The sequence below is a fragment of the Dendrobium catenatum genome, unplaced genomic scaffold (genome assembly GCF_001605985.2).
Source record: "Dendrobium catenatum unplaced genomic scaffold, ASM160598v2 original_scaffold_235663, whole genome shotgun sequence".
Lineage (NCBI taxonomy): Eukaryota > Viridiplantae > Streptophyta > Magnoliopsida > Asparagales > Orchidaceae > Dendrobium > Dendrobium catenatum.
The window spans coordinates 1,022,530-1,030,931 of record NW_021554071.1 but is presented as its reverse complement, the minus strand read 5'-3'; positions in this window follow the sequence as shown (position 1 = coordinate 1,030,931).

The window sequence follows — 8,402 nt, the reverse complement described above, 5'->3', positions numbered from 1 at the left end:
TTATTTAGGATTGCTTGATGAATAAAGACAAAACTGATATTCAAAATTATTAATATGCATTACAAGCATGAAAAAGTGAAAAACATGAAAAATTAAAATAGGAATTTGAAAAAAAAAAATAATGATAAGTGCATTCAAAAAATAGTATATGTTGAACTCAATTCTAAAAAGCATCATAATATCTAAATCAAATAGGACAAAGTAAGTGAACTAATACATATGATGGTGCGCTAATGAACTTTTAATTTAACTACAAGTACAATTAATCTCCAAATGATATATTATTCATATCTAAATCGGAAGTTAAAACTTGTACATACACTTATAAGAGATAAGCTAAATTCAAGCAATAGCAAGGATGATTGATTAGGCTAATTATTTATGATTATTCAAATTATTTTCAAATTTTGGTAATTCCAAATTACATCTAAAAAGTGAATTATATTCTTACATTCTAATAATTTTAAATTACAATTTTTTATTTGGGCTAGGAACTAATCAATGGGTGATTACACCAGTACTTGAGGACAATCAATAATTTAAGTTGGGAGGAATTTATTAAGGGTAAATTTCATACTAGTTTATTATCATAAAAATCAATAAAAATATGACATTTTTGCTGATGTTGTGCAGGAAATGTTTAAGAAAAAGGAGACAAATTCATAAGTGTTGAACCAGCAACACTGTGTCTACAACACCTCGATGCTAAATCAAAAAATTGCAGCACCGGAGCCTCATAAAATGAAAATAAATTTAGCGCCCAAATAGAGCCAAGGTCAGTGACACATCATTTAAATTCATAGCGTTGTACCATCAGAAATCAGCACCGCAACACCCGTTTCTAAAAAAATTTGAGCAATAGAGCGCCCATCATCACAACGTCATAGCACCAGATCGTACAGTCAAGTGTCGCAATGCTCAACTTTATTTCAGTGATATTTTACTTTACATTTTCTAATGTATCTTCTCTTTTATGTAAGAAATAAATATGAGTTTAGTTTATATCTTTATCATGTATGGCTAATATCTGAGTTTTGAGCTAATATTGTGAATATATTAAAAGTACAAATATAGACTCTTGTGTCTTGAATAAAATTATGGATATTTAATATCCCGCATTCTTAATTTAATGCATACAATGATCATGTATGTAATTAATATCTAGTGTGATATATTATCTCAGTGGATAAATATTTGAATAAATAAGACTATTCAAATGGAATATTGATATGCCTAGACATAGGATGTTAAACCTTCTATATTCTATGAAGATATTAGAATTGAAGCCCTTACAGGAATCTCTTCCGCCAACCCGGTGCTATGGAGTAATCAAATCCCTTTCACCAATGGTGCGACAAAGTAGTTGTGTCCTTTGTCGCTAAAGGGGCTTTCTTGCTAAATCTTCCCTCAAGATAAACTTTGATGCATGGAGGAACTCAGGTGCAAGTTTATCGAAGCAACCGTGTGAAAATGCCCTCTCACACTCCCTTGAATCCCACAAGGATATTCTCCTTTTCTCACAAATTTCACCCTTTCTCTTCCTAGCTCAACACTCTCTCTTCAACGCTTTCTTATAAAAGACATAACCCAATGACTATCAAAGACCTCTCTAAATAAAATAAGAGATGTTTATATAGTATGCTCCAATGAAACCCTAATTTTCAATTCTACTGCAACAATTTATACATTATGATATGAGAATCATATAATATGATTAGTTTACTCCATCAAGGATCATTCAATACTATTACAAATCATGCAGTACAATCCTTTCAAATTAAACATCAAATTATACTGAATGAATAAACTTCGTCTAGAGAGTTATCAGGTTATTCATGCGGTAAGATTGTTGGATCATATTGGATGAACCAAATATCATTCAGAGACTCCTTGGGTGAGTCGTACCTATGATCTATGATTGTACCATACGATCATTGATTTAATTAGATTTGATTAATTTAATTTGATTCCTTAAGTAAAATACCTAATTAGGCAAAAAAATCAATATACTATACAATACGAAATAATTCTTATAGTACGAATAGTTCAAATTTTAAATTTTAAATTATCCTAATTTAGGTAAGTTAGTTTCAACGATGGGGTTTCTAGTTATACCTGATCATGAGGTGTTCGTACTATACGATTAGTTATAAATAAAAATAATTTAGTATACTTTACAAAATAAAATAAAATATTTAATATATACTCCATCTACCTATGTATGTACAGTTGTTAAGCTAACATACACTTGTGGACCTCCGAAAGGACACCATCGGCTGCAGAGTGCATAGGATTTACTACCGCACCACCCCGAGGGATAGACACGATCACATGCCTCCGCACTCCTCGCAAACGGGCCAATGGAAGGGTCGATTAGATCTCACATACGACTAATCATTGAGGATAGCGGCTCTCGCTAGTGCATCCTGATAGGTAGTAATATATACGACCTGATCATAACAACGAGTTTTTCCCACCCGATACATCAGCTCGAGTGGAGTTTATTTAATGGTCTTGTTCATTTCCCATGGGTGCAAGCCCCATGGTTAATTACATCTCGAGCATAGGATCCAAGAAAACTCTCGATTAAGGATCCGATATTATTCTTCTTAGACAAAGGATTGGCGCACAAAGGAAAACTAGGAAGTTCTTACTCAAAAAGAAAGAAATGGCTCAAGTGGCTTAGCCATCATGCACGGTTCATCTCAACATTCAGAGGGACTAAGCTATTTGAGAAGAGAGAGAAACTTATACACTCAAAATATATAGAGGGAAAATGTGGAAGTGGCATCATCCATGCGATGTGAATATGCAGGATTTCATAGTCCCTGATGAAAAAAAACTTACCCACCAGTTAGGTCTACTATGAGACACCGAATGTAGTAGCCTTGAATGCTAGATCTAAGATGGATTTAGTATTATATCCAACACTAACACCCGTGTCTTAGCTAATGCACCCGGGCTTATATCCTACATGAAAAGGAAAGCCAACTAACCACTTAAATGCTTAAACTCCATGATGTCTAGTCTTTATGAAAGATAGGTAGGTAGTTTAGTGTTTTAGAAGTATGGCTGATGTCTAAAGAATTTCCTAATTGGCTATGGACTTATGAATTATGTAGGGTGAATACTCCTAGAGCTAATGCAATTAAAGTTTTAATTCAGTTAGTTTATAATACAATGCATGTTGGTTAAAAAGGTCCAAATCATGAATCTTGAGATTTTAAAAATAAACTTATAGAAAATTATTTTTAGAAAAGACTGTGCCTCCCCAGATCTGACACTTCATCCTCATAGGTCAAATTATTCGGACTCTACCCGCAGGTAGGGAGGTGTCTTATTAGAAGGAGAGAAAAGATGCATTGATATCCATGCAATCCCGGATGATTTTGGTAGTTCCCTAGGTCGTTAAATTTCTAAATTATTTAATTCTTAAAATTTTAATTATTAATTATGAGTAAAAAATATTTTTATCCTAAGGAGCTTAATGAAAATAGGCCAAGCACATATAAGAAAGAAACATATAAAAAGCAAGTAAGTTCTAATTAGCACACAATATAAACACATTAATATAAATAATCACAATATAGAAAAGTAGGGAAGTCCATGGCAAGTGCCATATAAATACAACTTAAGGTCTGCAGAAAAGTAATGGTGGTCAGGCCCCACCGACAACATCTTGGATTCTAATACTAATGAATGACGCAAGACTTAAAAGCCAAGTATTTCATCTTCAAGTCTTCGCCTTCGAGTGGATAGTCCTTCTTCGGATCATCTCCCTTTGAATCGTCTTCTTCGGGCTCCGTATGATTCATCCTCCAAGGGAGTATCCAAATGACTAAGAAATTTCAAGAGAGGGGGCCTTTCTTATTCTCTTTGGGTACCGAGTGTTTGCAATGCCTCACTTTTTAAAGACTTTTATAACTTGATACTTATTACAAATTAGATTATATTTGAAAAAAAAAATTTAGACCTGGACTCCTACATGATTATCTTAATAAAAATTATCCCAAGCAAATTAATATATCACATCACAAGCAATTAATAATAGTGCAGAAAAGAAAATTCGCTTGGCCACGCTCTTTTAATTTAAGGAGGCTAAGCAGTCTCTGGAGCATATGCAGAAAATATTATTAGTATTGAAGCTTTAATTATGAATGCCCCCTTTATTTTAGCTCTACATGAGCGTGTCCGCATGTATAAAGCTGTATTAGTATAAAAAGTGGCCCTAGCCCATGGACAATCTAATGCTCACATCATAGCAAAGAAAAAAATTATAGTAATAAAATAAGACATCACAGTAATTATCAAAACACATCAGAACAATTAATCAGCACTCATGTCATACACAATCTCATCACATTACAGAGAACATAAAAGAAAATAAAGCACCGATCCTAATCCTAAAATTAAAAGTGGTGCCCTAGCAAATAATTCTATGTGTATGTAATAGACTTGCGTGGCTTTGGATAGGTCATATATATGATAATTAGTTTAAGTTTGTTGAAGGTCTGAAAAGGAATCTTTAATTAAATTTTTAATATTAATGAATTATGGTTTATTTTAATTAATTTAGTTTGTCAATCCATTTTTAATGCTTAGTATTATGATATTTGAAGTTTAACTTATATTAGCCAATTTTGGAAGGTCCGGGGTCCTCCTATACGCTAGACTAAGGGGGTCCAAAAAGGTCACTATTAGAAATAGACTAGGTTTGTGTATTCTAATATTTTAGTTAAATATTAGGCCTTAAGGGAAGTAATTAGGCTTTGAGTTTTCTAGATTTGAACTTTTCTAGGCAAAATTATAAATTTTAAAAGTTTTGGGTAATTAAAGAAATATTAAAATTGTTTAATAAAAGGGCATTTTAGGGGTTTTGATCCAAATTAGCTCCAAACTGATTGGAATCACCCCCAAGTTAGAAAAGACATAAGGAAGGGTTCCCTAGTATTTGGAGAAAATTTAGAATTTTTAATGATTTTTAATTATTTAATTAAGGCAAAAATGTGATTCTTAATTAAAGTTAAATTAAGGCTCAAATTAAATTCTAATTAACAGGTCTTAATTATATAATGTTAAGCATTAAAATCTAAAGAGTTTGAGGTATTATGAGAAATTTTTTGAGTTGAAATGAATTTATTAAAATTTTCTAAAGTTATCGGTGCCTAATTAACGAGTAAATTAAGATTTTTTAATTAAGGGGTTTAAAGGATCCTAAAAATTCATAGAAAATTCTGGGAGGTTTAAGATGTCACTAAGTTTAAATATTTAGAGTTTCATATCAATCAGGGTTCTACCCTAGCTCCTAGAATTTTTTTAAGTTCGCTAGATGGGTCATGAATTATTATCTTTAAGGTGTCACTATATTATGTAGGTTTAAATCAAGTGTTTGAGACTAACCCTTAAGATAACATGAGAAAATGTATGCAAATAGTAAGCACACCAAGTCCTTAGATCTAACAGGACCTAAACTAAGTACTCGTGTGTCCTACACCTGCAAAAGATGATAAATCAAGTAAGTAAGCATGTTTTATAATGTGATTAGTAAATGATTAGAATAATATCACCCACTAATCTCCCCCCCCCCTCCCATGAATGCTATCCATGTGCATAATTTATATTCAAAATTTTAATTAGCTGATCTTCCAAAATTAAGGATTTAAAATAAATATAATTTTAAAATATTTAAAATACCTGTAAATATAATTTTTTTTGAAAATAAAATAATTAAATATATTTTAATTAATAGGAATACCTAACTATAAGCGAGATCCACAGGTCACCCAAGCAAGGCTCAAAAGAGAATTGAAAATAGCTTGTAATTTCAAAATAATTATTATAATAATTATTTAAGTATTATGTTAAGTAGTTAAGGGGCATAATAACGATCAGGCTTAGAAATTAATGTCAGAGAATAGATTGTTTATATGTGCTACAAAGAGCTATTTACATTAGTAAAAGAATTTATTTGTTTTATTAAATTATACACATTTGAATCCAATTAATATTTACCATACTTATGAATTTCAAATGATAATGATAAAAGGATATTTTCAAAATACTTTAAAGTATATTATGATGTGTGAATGAATAAGATCGATTTCAAACAAAAGTAAATTAAGAATTTAATGAATTAAAATAATTATATAAAAAAATATTGTAATGTATAAAAAGATTAAATCTTAAAATTAATTAATAGTAATAAATATAAAGTAATCATGAGTAACTAAGGAAAAAGTTTTAAAATAAGGAAATCAATAATTAATATATTTATTAATAACAAAATACTTCTTCTCATTTAAAATAGAGCTTAATAAGAAAAGTATTTATTTAATAAATTTGAAAAAATTTAAATTAATTTTAATTAAGATAATTATTAATCAAATCCGTTATAAAAATTAGCTAATGAAAATAGTTTAAACTTGAGGCAGATATTTGATTAAATTAATAATAAAAAAGTAATAATTTGTCTAGTTTTAAAAATCATATTCAAAATGATATTATATATATATATACTAGTATAATGATAGTATATATATATAATATATTATATATCTATATATTATATTATAATAACTAATTTATAAGGTACTTGCTTATTTAAATTATTCAATTAATTAAAATAAGTAGACATGTTTCGATATTAAATTACTCTCAAATATCATGAATAAATTAAGAATATAAGCTATTTCTTACTTTAAAATAAAATAAACAATATTAATCTTAAATTAAAATAATAATTTTGAGATCATAATAATAATACTAATATATTTAATACTAATTTCCTAATATATTATTGCTTAGGATTATTAAAAAGAGAAAACAATACCTCAAAATAATTAATATTTAATAAACTAATAAAATTTTATATAAAAGTGCAATAGATAATTAATAAATCCTTTCCCAAGTAATGAAAAGCATATTAAAAACTAAGTTTAATACATCAACAGTAATAAAGAAAAATGTTAAATATAATAATACATCAAAAACTATAATTTATAATCTTAAAAAGTTATTTTCTGAGCAATATTAAATAAATTTATAATCTATTATTAATATTAATTTCACTATATATTGAAATAATAAATTTAATAACTAATTTTATATAATTCTAAATAAATAATCATTATATAATAACCTAATTATATAACAATAACATCATAACATTATATTTCCCTAAACTAATTATATTTTTAAATTATAGCAAATATTTTTATCTACCAAATTTGATATTGATACTAATATTTTAAATTTAAAAATAATTTATAGTAATTATTTAAAACAAAATATATTTTTAAAATAATTAAAACTAATTTAAATTAAATAAAATAGCGACGGCGAATGAGTGGGCCACATGGTGCTTTTTTGGTTCGCTGGCTCAAACCGCAGATGCGATTTCTAATCATCGAAAATGATTGCGCCACCGTGCAATCATTGTCGCTGATTACAACATGATTGTCCGTGGTGCAGTTAACTTAATCACGTCAGCGAGTTATGGTAACCATTTGATTCTTCGTTGTTTCGAGCAGATGGCTCTGATCGAGCATGACAACCTGATTAAACAAATCATAGGACCGTGGGACAGATTCGGCGAGTCATACGACGAGATCTGGATTGTTAATCGCGGATTCAACAGTCGAAGATCCATCCTGTGCATGCAGAAGCCCGAACTGAAACCCTAAAGCGATAATCGCTTCATTCTCCCAAATAGCTCGATCAAATGACTTGAGATATTAAACATACATTGTAAACATGAATGAAGTTCTTGGGGAATGATTTTTGCGGCCTAATAATCACTTTTCAAAATGCTAATTAGATCTAAGTGTTCTAACCTAGGGTTGAGCTTTTACCTCAATCCAATGAATGGATTCAGAAGATCTTTGTAAGGTTGAGCTTGTAGATTGTCCATGAATATTTTCCTAGTTGACTTCGAGCCTTGAAATGTCCTCGATCGACGGGAAAATGCTTTGGAAGCTTTAAGCCCTCTGGTAGTTGAAGAACTCGCCGCCGGCAGCTTTGACCAATCAGATTTGACTTGTGGAAGGTGGAGGAAGGTGGGAGAGCTCTCACACAAACTCTTGCAGCTTGGGAGAGCTTAGGGAAGGAGAAAATTACAAAAGGTCCATTGAACACCCTAATTTTCCCTATTTATAGCACTATAGTATTAGTGGACGACTTAGATTGAATCAAGACATGATTAGGAGGGAAAACCATCGACCTTGGTTGTGATTTCAATGAAAACTCTTTAGGAAACCATTAAAGCCATTAAAAAGTGGTTAAATTGGCTATAAGATGTCAATTTGACATAATTATGGCTTAGTTTGACCAAGTCAAGGTTTGACTTGGTCAACCTAGCCAATTAGGTCAAAAAGGATGGAGGTTTGCATCCAAGGGATACTTGA